Here is a 20,385-nt window from a genome sequence, read left to right on the forward strand (position 1 = left end):
AAGGTAAGGAAATGTTTGTAATAGCTGTAAGAAGGCTTTACCAACACAATCTGTATTCAACATATCCACTGTCCAACCCCAAGGCTGCAAATGACAGCAAGATAAGTACATACACCAAGCACTTTGTTCCGATACATGTCCCTCAAGTGTCATGATGTCACGGCTAATGGTCACTGCTGATAATAATCTGGGAGACAGATAGAAACCCCGGTGGAGTATGTCAGTACCACACTCCCCAAGCATGAGTACCGGGAATTCCTATCAGTGTCACATATGTAACTTTGAAGATGTGAATATGTGTAGAAACAGTCAGGTAGTGTTAACACATATTTCTTCAACAGTTCTGCCAGGCAAGGAAATGTGTCTATTAGCTGTAAGAAAGCTTATCCAATTCACTGTGTACAACAATCCCACTGTCCATCCCCAGGCCATAGGTAGATATACAGTGAGGCCATGCAGAGTAATGAGTAGAGTAATAATCTGTACAGTTCTTAGGTTCATAGGTTCATAGGTTCATAGGTTCATAGGTTCATACTAGGCTATCTGCCCTAGGGCATTTATAAGCCTAGCCAGAGTGTGTTTGGCTTTCGCCACCCATTTTAAATTAATTTTGCTATGCCCTTTTTCGAGGTTAGTATACTGTGCCTCTGTCTAACAGTGACACAGAAGTGATACCCGGGGTAAACCTACGATCTCCCATCCACTCATCAAGATTCCTCTTGAAGAGAGTCAATGAGGGACTCTGCCTAACCTGGACTGGGATTTTATTCCAGAATGAAGGGAGCCTCTGGGTTATGAATCTGTCCCTCCAGCATGTCCTATTTATTTCAGTGCTGAGGTTCAAGTCTCTCGAGTGCATAGCTCAATTGGGATTTGGATTTTCTGAGGTGCAGCATGTCCATTAATTCCGGGTTGGACATGGCTTTATACGTCAGGCACAGATCGCCTCTGAGCAGGCGGTATGCCACTGAGTAGAGCTGGAGTTTCTTTAACTGGGCAGCATATGGCATCTGTTTGAGCCCTTTGATCCTCTTGGTGAGGTACTTTTGGGGTCTTTCCAGTTGCTGCAGGTGTCTGGTAAGGTACATCCCAAAAGGGGCATTGTACTCAATTATGGGCCTGATGAGGGATGAGTAACGTGGCACAATGACCTCCGCTGATCTAGATGTGAATCCCTTCATGATTAGGTGGGCTATATAAAATGTTTTTCTAACCACTTTGGCCACGTGATTGTCAAATGAGAGATTGCTATCAACTTGGGTCCCCAGGTCCCTATTTACTTCTTCTGTACTTAATGGATTACCACCTATGTGGTAATTTGTGGGCACTTTGTTTTTGCCAAAGGGGATGACTATACACTTTTTGGCATTTAGCTTGAGGCCATGGCTCTGGCACCAGTTGTCTGTTTCTATGAGGCCCTTTGGGAGGATGCTTGTGTCGGCTGGAGAGTCGATTATGGGGCCCAGTTTGCAGTCATCTGCGAACTTGGTCATCCACAGTCCTTCCGTGTTGGCCTGTACCTCTGAGAAATATATACCGAACAAGAGAGGTCCCAGGACTGAGCCTTGTTGGACGCCACTTGTAACTGGTTTGGAGTCTGACATGACTCCAGCAATTCTAACCATGTGGGTTCTGTCCTTGTGCCAGTTTGCAACCCATCTAGTGACATAGGGGTTTATATTTAAGCTGGTGAGCTTATCTATAATGCCCAAGTGGGGTATTGTAGCGAAGGCTTTTGCGAGGTCCAGGTAGGCTGTGTGGACCACCTTCCCCTCGTCAATGGCCTTGGTGACTGTTTCAAAGAAATCAACTAGGCTTAAGAGTCAGGATCTTCCCTTAACAAAGCCGAACTGGGTAGCATCCAGTGTCTGTAGGTCCCCAATATCTTTATTTATGAGGTCCATGATGATCCTTTCCATAGCTTTGCAGACCAAGCTAGTCAGTCTTATGGGGCGATAGTTTCCAGGATCCGTTGAGGCACCACCTTTTTGGAGAGGGACCACTGTTGCTGTACGCCACTCTTTGGGTACATATCCTGTAGTAAGGCTGAGACTGAACAGTAGTTTTATGTTTGATTTTAGCACTTCTTCGAGTTCATGTAGGACGCAGCCCGGGACACCGTCTGGTCCCATTGATGCTGTGTTTTTTGCTTTGGAGAGGGCAGCTCTTACCTGAGCATCTGAGATGTCAGGGGGGCAGCAATCTGCTGGGATAGATATTTGCCCTTTTGGTGGGGGGGTGAGAAGTTTGCGCTGAACCTGTCAGCTAGGATGTTGGCAATGTCTGTGGGTTCTGTGTATTTTTTGTCATTTTGGACTAATTCTGAGCATATCTGGGAATTCCCACCCAGGTTCCTAACATAACTAAAGAAAGCCTTGTGATTATCCTTAGTGTCCTGTGCAATTTTTCTCTCGAAGCTGGCCTTAGACGATTTTATGAGTGCCCATAGTTTTTACTAATGCTGATCAGAGATGCCTTCCCTTTTTGGGATTTTGCTCTATCATGTAGTAGCTTCCTCCTTCTATTGTATAGTTTGTTTATGGCTGGGGTCCAGCAGACAGGACGTCTGCCTTTGGAGGATTGGGTCTTGGTTTTATTTGGAATTGCATGATCCATGCATTCCTGAAGGTGTTCATAGAATGCGTTTATAAAGGATTCTGCAGTCTGGGCCGTATTTTCCACAGGCCCGGGGGATTTGAAGGATTCCACCTCAGTTTTGAGGAGTGTGAAATTTGCTTTAGAGAAGTTTTTCACTGTGGTTTTCAGGGCAGGGGGTGGAGTTGGAATGTGAATATCCAGTAAGATTAGTTTATGGTCTGATCTTACCAGTGAGGGATACACTTCTGGTCTGGAGCATAGAGTCCCCATGTTGGTGATGATCAGGTCCAGTATGTTTTCCCCTCTTGTGGGAGTGGTAACAAATTGTTCCATAGCATTTGAGTTTATAAATTCTACGAACCTTTGGGCTAGGGTGTTGGAGCTAGATTAATGCTCCCAGTCTATGTTTGGGTAGTTGAATTCGCCCAATATAATGGTGTTTGGAGAGACCTTCATATTTTCCAGTGTTCTCAGGAAGGCCGAGTGGGGTTCCTGGGTTTGGGAGGGTGGACTGTAGCAGGATATAAACTGGAAGGCAGTTTTACCCACTGTTAGTTGCACATGGATAGTCTCTGATGCTTCGTGCTGTGCCAGCAACCTGGAGGTGTGGGTATCTTTGACGAATATTGATACTCCCCCTCCTTTTTTGGTTCGGTCCAAGTTTTGGGGCTGAAAAGCATGGTATGAGGTATAACCTGGTAGTGCTGGGGTGCTCTCGGGAGCCTTGAACCAGGTTTCTGTTACTGCACAGATATCGATGTTCTCCATGCTAAGGAGAGTTTTGAGTGCATGCATCTTGACGTTTAGACTTCTGACATTGAGTAGCATTACTCTTAGTTTCTTATAGCTTGTGATACCTATGGAGGTGGGTTTGTCTTTTGAGCCTTGCCTAAAAAAGGCACTATGGGGGTAGCAAGAGCCTTTGCCAATATACTAAAGCCCAGGGGTGACAGGTGCAAGCCGTCTCTAGCGAAGCATCATGGCTTGTCGAGCATGTCATCCCAGGCTGACAGGCATTGGATCCCCTTTGAATGACACCAATACTTAAGCCAGTTGTTGAAATTGATCATCTTGTCTTCATATTGTGGCATCATTCTTGGTGAGGGTAAGATGCTACTCAAGGTCAGGGTCATACCGGCCTGGGCTACATGCTCAGAGAGCTCCTCTATGTCTCTTTTCATGTAGTCCAGGGAGGTACATCTCAGGTCACTCACACCAGCATGGACAATGACTGAGTCATATTTGTACTTACCTTGGAGTGACCTGAGTGCTTGTGTTATGTGACGGATCCTAGCGCCCGACAGGCAGCTCACCGTGACCTTCTCCTTGTTCAGCCTGGTGAGCGGGACGTCAGTGTGCCTGACGATAGAGTCACCTATTACAAGTGTATCAGGTGTGTTGTTTAGCCTTAAGGGCTGTGACTGTTCGGCACACTGGCTTTGTGAGCTATGTGTTGCACGTGTTTTGTTTTGGGGTAGCGGTTGCTTGGGTGTCTGCTTTGGAGGTCTTTGATGCTTAGGCAGATTTTTATTTAGAGCCTCCGAGTATGTTTTTGTGTGTTTATGTGTTTAGTTTGCTGCCGTGGTAGGTCTATGTGAGACTGGAATTGTAGTGAGTGTGGTTTCTTTCTCCTCCTGACTGGTTTCGCCAGTACTGAGTTGAGAAAGCTTAGCCTCCAGTATGGCTATATGGTTGCATCTCTCACATTTGTTGGAATTTGTTGGGAGGAGGAGAGGGTTGTCTGTGTACATGAGGCAGTTGTAACATTGCCTCAAGATTCCAGATTCTCCAGCTGGACTGGAGAGGAGATTGACAACTGACCTTTGGACATGCTAGAATAGTATTGGGAATTCCTTTATTGAAAAAAAAGGGCCAATGGGGAACGAGGTACTCAAGGGGAGTTTGTGTGGGTGTAGTGCTTTTAATATTTTAGTGCTGACTTATATAATTGCTTTAGTGAGCAAGTGCCAGGTAACTTAAATGCAATGTGTTACAGGTAACTTAAATGCAAAAACGACAAACAGTAACTTTCTTTCAAGTGAAACAAGGAAATAAATACAGTAAGCAATGCAGATATCACTAGGGATCCACAGAAGCACTGAAAAGCCGCATTTTAGGTGGAATTAGCATTTCAGAAAAATAACAAGCAAACAAACAACAAGCATACAAATAAAGCTAGATTCAACAGGCCTGGATCTAGTCTATGCTACAGCAAACAAGGTGTACCAATTTCAGTAAGAAACAGTTGAAATATGCAGGCACTATAAGCCTTTAACCAGAAATTCCCAGCTCAGAAGGGCAGAGTCCAGCATCTCCTCCCACAAGAGTGCAGACCATGAACCTTCTTAATGTAAAATAACTGTCCTGAAGCCCAAGTGCTTAAACCAGAACTAATACACTTTTAGAATAACAGACACTGAGCCCTCAATCAGCAGTTCACAACTTAGAAGGATGTAAGCTATCTGTCCTGCCACCACAGTGCAGGCCACAAACCTTCCTAATGTAAAACAACTGGTCTGAAGCCCAAGTGCTTAATCCAAAAGACTTAGAATGATAGCTGCACTTTAATCAAGTTACTACCAAGCAGTAATAAATACAATTGAATACTTTAAAGAATGCCTGGATTAGTGCTCAAGTTATACAAACAAAGCAAGATTCAGCAGGCCTGGATCTAGTCTATGCTACAGCAAACAAGGTGTACCAATTTCAGTAAGAAGCAGTTCAAATATGCAGGCACTATAAGCCTTTAACCAGAAATTCCCAGCTCAGAAGGGCAGAGTCCAGCCTCTCCTCCCACAAGAGTGCAGACCACAAACCCTTTTAATGTAAAATAACTGGCCTGAAGCCCAAGTGCTTAAACCAGAATTAATACACTTTTAGAATAACAGACACTGAGCCCTCAATCAGCAGTTCCCAACTTAGAAGGATGTAAGCTACCTGTTCTGCCACTACAGTGCAGACCACAAATCTTCTTAATGTAAAACAATAGGCCTGAAGCCCAAGTGCTTAAACCAGAATTAATACACGTTTAGAATAACAGACACTGAGCCCTCAATCAGCAGTTCCCAACTTAGAAGGATGTAAGCTACCTGTCCTGCCACCACAGTGCAGACCACAAATCTTCCTAATGTAAAACAACTGGTCTGAAGCCCAAGTGCTTAATCCAAAAGACTTAGAATGATAGCTACACCTTAATCAAGTTACTACCAAGCAGTAATAAATACAATTGAATATTTTAAAGAATGCCTGGATTAGTGCTCAAGTTATACAAACAAATCTAGATTCATTAGGCCTGGATCTAGTCTATGCTACAGCAAACAAGGTATACCAATTTCAGTAAGAAGCAGTTTAAATATGTAGGCACTATAAGCCTTTAACCAGAAATTCCCAGCTAGAAGGGCAGAGTCCAGCCTCTCCTCCCACAAGAGTGCAGACCACGAACCCTTTTAATGTAAAATAACTGGCATGAAGCCCAACTGCTTAAAACAGAATTAATACACTTTTAGAATAACAGACACTGAGCCCTCAATCAGCAGTTCCCAACTTAGAAGGGTGTAAGCTACCTGTCCTGCCACTACAGTGCAGACCACAAACCTTCCTAATGTAAAACAACTGGTCGGAAGCCCAAGTGCTTAAACTAAAAGACTTAGTATGAGTTACACCAAGCAGTAATAAATACAATTGAGTACTTTTAAGATGACGCAAAAGCAAAACAAAGTAAGAAGAAACACAAATACAGTAAAAGCAGATACATTTTTTTTTGAGTGAGCAAATGAGATGGGCCCAGGAGTTACAGGACAGAAACAAGTGCAAATGCAGGCCTTCAAATCAGAAAGTTGAGGGAGATGGAAGATCGCCCAAATGGCCAATAACTACAAATTCTGGGCCAGAACCACTCCTTATGTGGTAGACAGGTTACATAGTGCTTATCACTCCCACTGATAAGCTAGAAGGCTTCCCTCCAACACAGAAAGGCTTGGGGGCTCAGAAGCTTACAAATAGTCCTGGATACAGCAAATCTGTATCTGGAAAACTAATTACAGGAAAGGTAGGAAACAGGCTTACAATTTTTTTTTCAGAAAAGTAGCAAAAACAGTAGTAAAAAGAATTCACATGCAGTGCAAGCTGGCACACTTGAGTATGTAGCAATATTAGTCCACACACAGTTTGAAAAAATGTAATTAAATTAAAAAGGACTAAAAGCAAGTGCAGAAAGGGTTTATTAGGTAGAATGTGGTAAAGAGATGGGACTGGGGGAGTGTCCTAGTCAAATCTACAGTGGGGCGGGCACTGCAAAAGCCACCAAATTTAAACTACAACCAAGAACAGAGAGGGGGGGTGGGGAAAAGTTTCAACAGAGATGTGAGGAATCAGAGTGCAAATTATAAAACCAAACAAATATATACTGATCTATGTACATTTGCAGAACAGTAAGACAACAGATATCTAAGCAACAATTTAGCTCTATAATACAGAATAATACAGAAAAATATACTCAGCTCTATATATTTGCAGATAGTCTTGTAAGGCTGTCTCTCAACACACAGGTTCCACTTAAATACAGACTGCTGCTATTAACAGTTCAAATTAAGGGAACCTTGAGTTAACAACACACAAGCAATAGAAACCAAAATGAGGGTGGGGTGGGGAAGACAGTTTCAACAGAGATGTGAGGAATCAGAGTGCAAATTATAAAACCAAAAATATATACTGATCTCTGTATATTTGCAGAACAGTAAGACAACAGATATCTAAGCAACAATTTAGCTCTATAACACAGAATAATACAGAAAAATATACTCAGCTCTATATATTTGCATCTTAAAAATTATCTTTAGAATCTTTAAAATTATATATATATTCATATCTTAAAAATTGAAGCCTAAACAGTTGGTAATTGACCTCTCTATCTCTCCCCAACCCTATCTGCACCAATACTACATACACATTAAATGGGTATGTTCATCTCCAAACCTACTGTTGGGACATGTGTCCTGTTGTTATACAAATATTGAATTGTTTGAATTTTCATGTTCCCTGTTCAAATACTATCATTGGTGGCCTGTTGCAGTCAATGTAATTTGCATGCTATTATAATGCCTACGGTGGTTCCATATATGTATGTGTTATGTTTGCTATGCAGCTGTTTCAATCCTGTTTTATGGAGTCAATCAGAACACCCATGCATGCAGTTCTAACTAATCCTGAAATGTGTTGTTCTTGACTAACCACCATATTTTTTTAAACTGAAACACCATAACACATCTGGGAAGGCAGATCCCGACAGATCTTCCTGTCCCACCTCATGTGGCCGTGGCACTGGGCCTCTGCACATCTAGGACCCAACCCGGGCCTCTCTTTTCTGTTGGTCCTGCACCATCTTCAGGTGGAACTGCCTCAGGGGATGGGGCTCACCCCCGGGAGCGGGCACAGAAAGGAGACCATCACCCACAGTCAGGTCCGGGGAATGGTGCACAACATCTTTGTTCAGAGTATGGTGATCAGCTGTGTCAGCTTGAGGGCAGCCTGGCACATATTGAGGGTAAGCCTGCCCCTCCTGCACAGTCCCCAGTGCAGACACCTTTGGGGCCATGAAGGTGCAGTGGTGACTGCCCATGGGTTGGGACCTTAGTCCCACTGTAACCTTATGGGGGCTCATGTGAGTCTGATTCCCAACCACCCTCCCCATCCAAGGTGTTTACCCCCCACATGTGTCATATACCACCCCTGTCAGCTGTCTTGTCTGTCTTTCTACCCAACTTACCTCCCCAAATGTACCCACTATCCTTCTCCAACACCCCACTCTCATCTTATAAAAAAAAAAAAAGGCAATCTGTCCCCCCCAAAAAAGAAACAACAGCTATGGACCTTCCTTACCCCAGTCCTGCACATCCCTAGCTATCTTTCATATTGTTTATCCCTCTGCATACCCGCTTTTCACCACTTTCCTATCACACCTTTTTTCTTTTCTTTTAAAGAAATTAGCACAGGGATAAGCGGGAGTAAGCTGCAATAAGCAGCAGTAAGTGGCAGTAAGCAAGTTTGCATGAAGCTAAGCAATGCTTATACAGATTAAGCAGTTTCTCATTTAACCATGTGTTGGCATTGCTTACCATCACACAAACCTGCTTACAACTGCCTTAATCACCCTGTCTCCATCATTCATGCAAACCCGCGCAAACCTGCTTAGAACTGCTTAAAACTGCCTTAATCACCCTGTCTCCATAAGTCACTGCTGTACCCAGGAACAAAATAATTGGCCATGTAATGAACCCAGGACCCTGCACAGATTAGTCAGAGCAATGCACCACTACACCATTTGAGCTGCAATAATTAATGCTGTTTTTTTTTTCAAATATATCATTTAGTACAGGTATAGCATAGTAGGGAACAAACACTGTGGAATCACTCATCTTTAGTATATATAAATATACACATATAGATGTGTATGGTGATAGATAAATATGAAAATGTATATACATCAGATATATGGAGCTATACATTTAAAACAAATAGATATAGAATATATAGATATTTATAACCTCTCCACCTCTTAGTGCAAGAATTCTGGACATAGGATGTCATAATGGGGGGACAATGGGCCAAGACCAGGGACATAATATACATACTGCAGTTATAAATGTAGAGTGTTGCTACAGTAACAGGGTTTGTGTCAGCATACATGTTCAGAAGGATGTGAGTTCTGAAACTGAAATGTATGTCATTTGCTGTCAGAAATCCTCAGATCCTCACAGTGATTTACCACAGAAATGAATAGAATGGTTATGTGAAACAGACCAGAAATATGAGCAATAACCTGGACAGTCTGAAACAATCTAGCCAGTCAAGAGGTATGCTCAGAACCCCTTAGTGCAACAAATTTTGACCAAGCCTGTCAAAGGTGGATAAAGCCATAAAACTGGGAACATATTCGAAATACTGCAGTAGAAAAGGTGACACAGTTGATGCAGTAACACCCTCCTGTCTGTTGTAACATATATTGACTGGAATAGCCCAAGTCCAAAACCACATTACTCCCCACTAGTTGCTGACATAAATCCTCACATCAACCCACTGATGTGTCAGAAATACACAACACATATGGGGGCCAGGTGACAGTACATCTGATATATATCTGGACATAACATCACAGTAGGGAAACTACACTGAGCTGCTAGGCATATCAACAAGCACTGTCTAAACTACAGGCAGACTGACACAGCACTAACCCAAATTTGGTATGGGGGAATGCACACGTAGTTGGAAATATATCAGGCAATACAGGGATGTAACAGTACTGAAAAAAAGGCACCAGTGTGAAAGTGCATACCCATAACTAATCTCACCATATTCAAATTGACATCACATGAACAGTAGGGTATATGGAGTGTGTGAACAAAGTCATCAGCATGTTTAACACTCACACACTACCCCTACATACACTGGCCTAATTCACAGTGTAGTCTGATGCCTGACTGTGGTATGGGACATGTCTCAATCTGCCCCTACAAACATATACAACTGATAGAGCATGAGAAACTGGAGCAGCATGCAAAGTCAGATAGAAAAGCAACTATAACACTTACATCTACCCCCTCCCTACACAGGCCAAGTAACACATGCACAATACACTGCTACACAATCCTGACAGTCTGTCAACAATTGCCAAAAATACACAGTCCTCTCGAATGTATAGAGTCCCACAGAACAGCCAGGCTTTGTCCTCATATATAAGGCCCTCTACACATAAAATGTCTGGCAGTCTGATACATCACTGGGATGATATCAAGAATGATGTCACTATATAATGATATATGACACCTATCCACCTCTTACAGCATGACACCTGGACAAAGCCTGACATATCTGGGGGCAGAGGCCCAAACACATGAGCATTATTGACATATTGCTGTTATAAACTGAAAAAGTTGCTGGTCTAACAGGGTTGTTGTAACATATCTGTTCTGAGGGATAAGAAGTCAGAAACACACATGGATATTACCATTTACTGACTGCAATCCTCAGAGTATGCTACTGAATTTCAAATGCCAAAAAATGTGTGAGTAACACACCAAATATAAGAGTCCAAATTCTGGCCAGTCTGCGGATAGCCCTACAGTTGAGAGTTATGTCAACCACATAACACTATCAGACTTAAATGCAGGCAGAGCAGCCATATCCACACAAACCCTGTCAAACTACCATTACTTCAATTGTATAACAACAATACTTACATTCTGTCCCTATGTCTGGAACATTCTCCCCCAGTTTGTTGGGCTGTCTCCACAGTGTTTGTTGGAAGAGGTATTCCCAACTACCCTCTGTGATGCTGTTTTTCACACACCTCCATAAAGTCCTCCTCACAGGCAAGGGAAAGGAGCAATGCCCACATGAAATACTCAATTATATGAGTGTGTTCCCATGCTATTAGGTATGTGAATGATACCACAGCTTTTCTACATGCAATTAGCAAGTGGGGGACTCCAACTGGTGCACAGGCCATCAGCTGTTCATGAGCATTACCTACAAAAGGCAAGCTGCTGCCCATACAAAACAGATGTATATCCTACATCTGTCTCAGAGAGAGAGAGAAAAACAAACAAACAGACAGACAGACAGAAAGAGAGACACACACACTGAAACTGATAGATCATACCAACTGAACCGAAAAAAAAAAAACACAGGTATGTCAAACAATTAAGTATGTTATGAAATGTACTAGGGGGTATGTAAACATGGAAAATAAGAAGTTCAAACAATATTATATCTCAGCAACACATGCTGTACTGATATATTGCAGAACCTATGGCCATAGCATCTGTGTCTGTCTGCAGTGACATAGAACACAGCTCAGGGGCCTGAGTCACCCCAGGAAAGGATGGTCCACATATGACCACTACTGGAGTGTGTGTGGCACAGTACTGACAGTGACACTACTAGGCCACACCCAGTGCAAATCTTACCATCATTAACTCTGATATGTCCAGCTCTGACTTGTACCTCTTTTTTTCAATGCCAGTGTCTCCAACCCATATAATATGGTCTCACTACCCTCTTGTAGACCTTCCCTATCACTCTCAATGGTACATGACTGTCACAAATCACACCTGACACTCTTCTCCACCACCCACATCCTGCCTGTACTTTCGTCTTCACCTCTCCCCCACACCTGCCATTAGTCTGAACTGTTGTTCCCAAGTATTTACACCTATCCACCTTTGAAAACTGTACTCCCTACATCCTCACTATTGCTCTAGCCTCCATCCCATTCACACACATATATTCCATCTTAGTCCTGCTGACCATCATTCCTCCACTTTCTAGACCATACCTCCACCTCTCCAGGGTCGCCTCAACCTGTTTCCTACTCTAACTACAGACCACAATGTCATCTGCAAACACCACAGTTTAGGAGGACTTCTGTCTGATTATGTCTGTCAACCTGTCCATCACCACTGCAAATAAGAAAGGGTTTATAGCTGATCCCTGATTTACTCCCACCTCCACCTTAAACACGCCTGTCACTCCCAATGCAGAACTCACCGCTGTCACACTAGCCTTGTACATATCCTGTAGCATTTTTACAGATTCCTCCACCACTCCTGACCACCTCATACAATACCAGAACTCCTCTCTAGGCATCCTGTCATATGCTGTCTCTAAGTCTGCAAAGACACAATGCAGCTACTTCCGACCTTCTCTGTATGTCCCCATCCACACTCTCAGGGCAAACATCACATCTATACTGCTCTTTCTTGGCATGAAACCATGCTGCTGATCAGTAATCCTCACCTCCCTTCTTAACCTAGCTTCCTCCACCCTTTACCATTACCTCATGCTGTGACTGATCAGTGTTATCCCTCTGTAGTTACTACAGCTCTGCACACCACTCTTATTCTCATAATCAGTACTCAAACACATTTTATCCACTCCTCACGCATCATCTCACTTTCCAAGATTACAGTAAACAATCCAGTTAAAAAGACCACTGCTATTTGTCCTAAACACCACCATGCTTCCACAGGTATTTCATCTGGACCAATAGCCTTTCCATTCTTAAACCTCTTCATAACTATCCTTACTTCCCCTTGATAATCTGTTGCATGTCCTAATTCACCATACCCACATCATCCAACCTCTCTCTCTCTCATTCTCTTCATTCAACAGCCCATAAAAGTACTATTTCCACCTGCACAACACACTCTCCTTACTTGTTGAGTACACTTCCACCATTATCCTTTATCAGCCTTATTTGCTGGACATCCTTCCTAACTACATGCCTCTGTCAAGCCAATTGGTACAGCTCCTATACTCCATCCTTGGTGTCCAACTTTATATACAACACTTCAGATGCCCCATCCTCAGCTTTTGCCACCTCTCTGTTTGCCATGCACCCCATCTCCCTATATACCTGACTACTTTCTTCATCTGTCTGACAATCCCACTTCTCCTTCGCCAACCTCTTTCTCTGTATACTCCCCTGTACTTCCTCATGCCATCACCAGGTATCCTTGTCCTCCTTCCTCTGTGCAGATGTCACACCAAGCCCCATTCTACTAATCTCTTTTACCAGCTTGGATGTAGTTACACAGATATTTACTATGTCCTCACTGCCACCCACTGCCTGTCTTAACTCTTCCCTGAACGCAACCTCACAATCACCTTTTCTCAGTATCCACCATTTGATCCATTGTGCTGCCCTCACACTCTTCCCTCTCTCCTTGATCACCAACGTCATCCCACAGGCCAACCTTCCATGCTGCCTAACTACACTTTCTCCTGTCACCACTTTACAGTTACCAATCCCCTTCAAACAGGCCTACCTGCATAGGAGATCATCCACCTGTGTGCATATTCCTCCAATCTTGTATGTCACCCTATGCCCCTTGGTCTTGTAAAGCTACATATTCACTACACACATGTCCAAGCTCTGTTGCAAACTCCACCACCATCTCATCTTCTGCATTCCTTTGCTTAACACCATACCTACCCATCACTTCTGCATCTCCTCTGTCCCCTTCATCAACATGCCCATTGAAATCTGCTCCAATCACCACTCTCTCACCCTCAGCTACACTCATCACCACTTCATCCAACCACACCAAAGTACATCTGACTCATCCATCCCACACTCAATTAGCAGAGCATATGCACTAACAACTGTCATAATTGTACCATCAATTCCCATCCTCCTATACATCACTCTACCTGACACTCTTATCACCTCCCCAAACAATCTTAGCATAATGTTCCTTCAGGTTAACCCCTACACCAGTTCCCCTTCCATACACACCATGATAGAACTATTTGTACCTGACTCCAATACACACATCTGTACACCCCTTCCATCTGGTCTCTGTCATGCACAATATATCCACCTTTCCTCTGTCTAGCATATCACCTAGCTCTGTACCCATACTGGTCGTACTCACAACATTAACAGTTCCTACCCTCACTACCACACACCTAGCCTTTCTCCGCTCTACCTGCCATTTGAGCATCAGACATCCTCCAGGGTATGTTTGTGAATGCAAAGGCTACTGCACTATCAAATGGCATACGTGTATTACAGCAATATGAAGAAAGTGTCATTAATTGTGGCCCATAGCCCTCCGTGTATGTGCTGTGTCTTCCAGATGTCCTGCCCTAACAGGTTGATATGACTGACTGAGTAGCAAGACTATAATTACAGTGTGCAATACTAACAAAGAACAGAAATGTATAGCAGATATTACCTGTGCATATGTACGTATGGGAAGCGGTACCTGACTGCCTCATAACAACTGACATGGGATGCAAAACATCAGGTAAATTAGCTATACATGTTGTACACGTGTGTAACTTTAGTTTCTGTGAATCCAACAGAGTTACACTTCTACAGCTCCTGGTTGTGTCATTGCCCTGACACAGACATGGGTAGTATAATAAGCATGAATGTCATGTTGAAATTCTAGAGGTGACCAACTGCATTTTGACCCTTTGTCCATGCCTACAAATAGATATATGACCACCCACATACCTCACTTGCAAAACCTGTCTCCACCAAAGTAAAGTAAACCCTTTTGCTGGACAGCAGCAATGCACAAAGCACATAATGTGATGCTATATTGGTTGTACAGGGCAAAGTAGGAGCAGGCACCAATTGGGCACCATGTCAACCTTTGTCTGAATGAGCATATTAGGTCACAGGTAGATTACTGTAAGGTTAACTATGAGTACAAATTGGACACATCCACTAAGGGTAATCACAAGGCCATCTTCACATATGTCTGCAGTCTTAGAGGCACCAACCTAACCCACCCTGTAATGGTGGTCAATCGCAGCACATACACACACATTATAGCTACAGCCAACCTGCTGCAGACAGGTTTAGGGCAAACATCACCCCCCTGGATCATCATTAGTATAGTTAGATATGCACAGCACATGTACCCCTCCCTTCATCATCATGGATCAGGTGCAAACTGCCTAATCAAAAGTTAACAAAAGCAAGTCCTCTTGGGGCCTGATAACATTCCTGTCTGCATCCTACATTAACCCAAGCATATGCTTCCAGCTCCATTACAGACTGTATGCGAGCAAAGCCTGAGCACCATTGCCATCCCATCTGCAAGGAACATGGCCACTGTCATCACTCTACACAAGCGTGAATGATGAATGGTGGTTTATGCATTGTACTTGCCCTCATTGGGGGGAAAATTACACATCAGGACCAGGAGTAGAATGCATGTTTATACAGTGTTGCCAGGTACAGGGGAATGATGTGTTTGTAAGTGGTGGCTAATGATAGTCCATATTCATGTGCTGGCTCTGTAAAGAACTCTGGCAATGTTTAAGGTCCTGTGATGTGTTTCCCTGTTTATGTCTTCCAGGTGCCATACAGTGGCAACTGCCTTACACTGATGTGAAGACAGCAGCCATCACAGAAGCTGAAATCTTAAACTATGCCATCCTTTTTGGCCTTAGCTGGAAAAATCTGTGGGAGCAGTCTGCCCTGTGGGCTCAGATTATCCACAGAGTGAATGTCTTGGGCCACTATGGATGCACATACGATCAGGTCAGGCATAGAGCAACTGACCTGATACATCATGCCCAGCAAAGGGCTACTGCTGTAGTGAGGGACTGTAATGCTACCAGTGGGTGGCCAGCCACACAGGCCCTACTTACGGCAACAGATGAGCTCCCTGCTAACCGTGGGGTAGCCTCCACACAAACTCAAACACAGGAAACAGCAGTCATGGAGGTAAGTGGCACCCAGGCAACAGGCGAGAAGAATCCAGGTAAGGCCAAAGTGCACATTAACGTAATGAGGTAGCATTTAAATGGTCTTCTACAGATTCTCTAGATACATATGTCAGTACAAAATGGATTAGTGGATGGGGTGTAGTAATGCACACAAGTACACATCTATGATGAAGTATAGCAAATTGTGTAATATCATAGTGTGTACTGTACCTGTGCAGAAATGTAGCTTTCATCTTGTACCAATGCCTAATGTGAATCTGCTGACAATACCTCTCCCTCACAACTACATAGTTCTCTCAGGTCTGCACATGGGACAGCAGCCTGAACCCAGTAAGTATGGGGTTTTCCTGTTGTGGCTCACTGGTACCCCAGGCATGCTAAAGTTAATGCATGTGACCATGCACACAACTGTTACACTCAGCCATTTGGCAATATCTGCATGGTCACCTGTGGTGGTGTTTACTGCACTGCATCACGGTAGTCATCAAAGGGGCCTAGTTGCAGGAGATTTCACATATCTGTAGCATACCTCACAACCTGTCATTGCAGGACATCTGGACAAAGACTGACAAAATGGGGGGATAAAGGCCCAAAACTAGGGTCATATTGTATAAATTAGTGGCATGTCGTGCATATAAATTATATACACACCTATTAGAATGCCAGGTATTTGTGATATACAAAAATGAGAACACAATAGACAAGTTCAAAATACTGCTTCATGTGACCTATAATCTATACAATTCAATTGTAAAGCAAACAAATCTGTTAGGGGAACAGTAATTACAGATAATAGTACAACAACCTAGATGCATATGTGTGCACAGGCTGAAGCTAGTATTGTGTTGAGGAAGCTTTTGATATAACTACAGCAGTACATCTTATTCGGTACAGCCATCAATTACAGAGACTCTTTGGTTAACAGCAAATAATGGACAGCTGTCCTACCAGGATTATCCTAACATATACCCAGTTGCCTGCTACAGCAACAGCCATGGTTAGCATAGAGCTGACAAAGCTGCTAAAGGACCACATGTTTGAAATGTATCAGCCTGGAGAAGGGTACCAAAACATTTCTACAGCATTGCACATAAAATGGAATGTGCGGACAGTCATCAACAGGTGGCGAACATATGGGGCAACAGTCACATTGTAAAGAAGTGGACATCCCACCAAAGACTATGAGAATACAAGACCAAAACTTGCCAGGGAGGCTGCCAGGAGCCCTACAGCAACAGTGAAGGAGTAGCAGGAATCACTGGCAAGTGCTGTGTGTGTAATACATCACAACAATCTTCCATGGTCTCCATATGTCTTGCCTATAGGGTATGGTTGGAAGATGGCAGAAGTTCCTCACACCAAACAATATCCAGGCCTGGTGAAAGTCTGAAAACAATACATCAGGTCTCCAACAAGTAAGTGGGAAAATGTGTTATGGTAATATGGGACCATGGTTGAACTCTTTGGCCACAATTCTGACAGGTGTGTTTGGTGCAATAACACCACTGCACATCACCACAACAACACCACCCCCACAGTGAAGCATGGTGATGGAAGTGTCCTGTTTTGGTGCTGGTGCTCACAAGCTGCAACTGGGGCTGTAGCCAAGTTAGAGGTGATTATGAATAGTTCCAAACACCAGTCTTTTGTGGCTCTAAAACTTTCTGGTGTCTGCCATATAGCTGTGGATGTTGAGGAATTTATCCTTTCCACACAACAATGGCACAAACCATACATCCAAATCAACAAAAGGATGGCTTCACCAGAACACATGCAATGTTCTGCACTGGCCAAGTCAGAGCCCACACCTACATCCAATAGGATATATGCAGGGTGACCTGAAGAGGGTGGTGTACAGGGATGCCCTTGCAATCTGACATAGTCAGAGGTGTTTTGCAAGGGAGAGTGTGCAAACATTGACAAGTCAAGATATGCCATGCTGATAGACACCTTCTCAAGAGGACTGCAGGCTGTGATTAAATCAAAAGGTGCTTTAACAGAGTATTACTTTAAGGGTATGCACACTCATGCAACCAGCCTATCATACCTATTTCAGTTACCAGATGTTACCTGTAACTGATGTGTATGTTCTTCAGTTGGACTGCACAGGTTATATGTCATATGAAATGATGGCAATGCTATGATCTGATTTCTGAGGTCTCATGTGATATATCTCAAAACCTGGCATGTTAACAGGTGTGTGTACACTTACTATATCTATTGTAAGAGTGGGAAGTTGTTTGAGTAACTGGCTTTGTTTCAACATGCATGTACTGTTGGTTATGCAGTCTGCACCTCAAATTAGGACATTACTTAGTGGCACCAATTCACAGGCCAACCCAGTAATATATCAGACAAACACAGGAGTTATGAGGAACAGACCAGACATATGAGCCATACATGTAGACATTCAGCAAAACCCTGTACAGTTGGGAGGTATGTTCTGTAGGAGTTGCCACAGTGCTATACAGGTAAACAGCAATAATTTATGAGTGTAGTGTGTGCTAAGTGGAGGGCCATCACCTACTAACACAACTCACGTATCACAGAGGTGTATATTTGCAGTAACGGAAATTGGAAAGGGCTGCACTGCATGATGTTGAAAGTCTGTCCAGAGTGTGTATGTTATTGTCTGAATGTGTGTCATGAATGCCCCCAATCAGCTAATGTGATGTCTGTGTAATTCCTTTGAGGCACCTCACCTGTATGAGTGCATGTGTGTGTGTGTGTGTGTGTGTGTGTGTGTGTGTGTGTGTGTGTGTGTGTGTGTGTGTGTGTGTGTGTATGTGTGTACAAGCAAACCTTATTGTGCCAGTAGTAATTTACATATGTTGTTTTTCCCTCACAGGTGGACATGGTGGATGCGGTCCCTCCCACTCTGATACTGATGTCAGTGTCTCTGCAGACTCTGACCATGATGATACTCATATTGAGGCACAGGTGGAGTTGTCAGGGGATGATACTGTGCCATCAGTTGGCATCCCACTATTGTCAACCCCATCCCCACACACAGTCACAATGCCCACACATACCTCATCACCATTGGTCACAGATAATGGACAGTTGGTGGGTTGTGGCATGGAACAGGCTACTGTGGTGACTATGGCATGAGAGGGTGCAGGCACTAGCCATAGCCAGAGTGCTGGCAAGGTCTCACACAGGCAGATGGACAGGGGGTGCTTGGAGGAGGAATGCAGCCCATCATGCACCTGCTGCAAGTGCCACAGCAGCAGTCACCAGATGCATGTTTCAGGACATCATAGGGGCACAGGCACATAATAAACGTAATACGAGACATATACACAGGGTCATGGTTGAGCATGTCCCTGACGTCTGTGATGATGTTAACTCACTGCAGACAGCTGTGAGCATACTGGGTCATGGATAGACAGTGGGGGGAGACCATGGCACTCCTCAAACATGGAATATCTGTGCTTGAGCATTTGGTGGATGATGGCCATCAGTCATGTGGCTGTTGGGCAGCACCATTATCAGCTCAGTGTCTACATGGCCATGCATCATCACATTCCCATGCTGGAAGTACCACCAGCAATACTGAAGGGGGGTGCTGTCCATGCTACGACACAGCAGGCCATGGTCACATGATCCTGGCCGGTCCCAACAGGGACACAGATCCAGCAGGCAGCAGTCACCATCGGGGAGTAGTACTGCATCCGGACTCAGCCCTGGTGGTGCCAGTGATACCCTCAACAGTCTCAGATCCTGTGTCCATGGCCAGAGATGGTGCAATGTACACCCTGCCATGTACGGCCCACAGCTGTTCAAAATACCCCTGTGTAGGGCATCCACATGGCGTGACTGTGTGCATACAGACACACACATCACCATCAGACATTACCTCCACACGCACACACACACACACACACACACACACACACACACACACACACACACACACACACACACACATACACCACCCAGGCACAGCCCAATTAATGAATAGCCCCCCAGACACATACACATGATGTCAACTGTATGGCCCAGCCCAGGCTTCTGGCAAACCTACAAAATACCCAGGGATAAAAATTCAAAGGGGGATATTCCAGGGTGATTCTTTGTCACCGTTGCTATTCTGCCTTGCCATTAATCCTTTAAGCTGTTTAGTTAACAGCTTAGGCCATGGCTACAATTTGGCTCCCAGAAAACAACAAAGTCTAATGACTTTTTATCTTCTCTTTGTCGATGATTTATAACTGTATAGCTCATCAGATGAGGAATTAAAAGCACAGCTGCAGGTTGTCAAAACTTTTTCAGATGATATTGGAATATCATTTGGTCTTGATAAATGTGCAAAAGCAACCTTTAAAAAACTAAAACTGCAGCACCAGAAAAACATCAGTTTGGGACAATAATGTGATATAAAATAACTTGAGCAAGAGGGAGTGTATAAATACTTAGGAACTGATGAAGGATCAGCAATAAAACATAAACACATGTGAATAAAACACAGTAAGGAGTACTTTAGAAGACTTAAATTAATCCTGAAAACAGCACTGACATCTAGGAACAAGATCCAAACTA

Source organism: Protopterus annectens, chromosome 2.part0 (genome assembly GCF_019279795.1).
Source record: "Protopterus annectens isolate FY-2018-M chromosome 2.part0, PAN1.0, whole genome shotgun sequence".
NCBI classification, from domain to species: Eukaryota; Metazoa; Chordata; order Ceratodontiformes; family Protopteridae; genus Protopterus; species Protopterus annectens.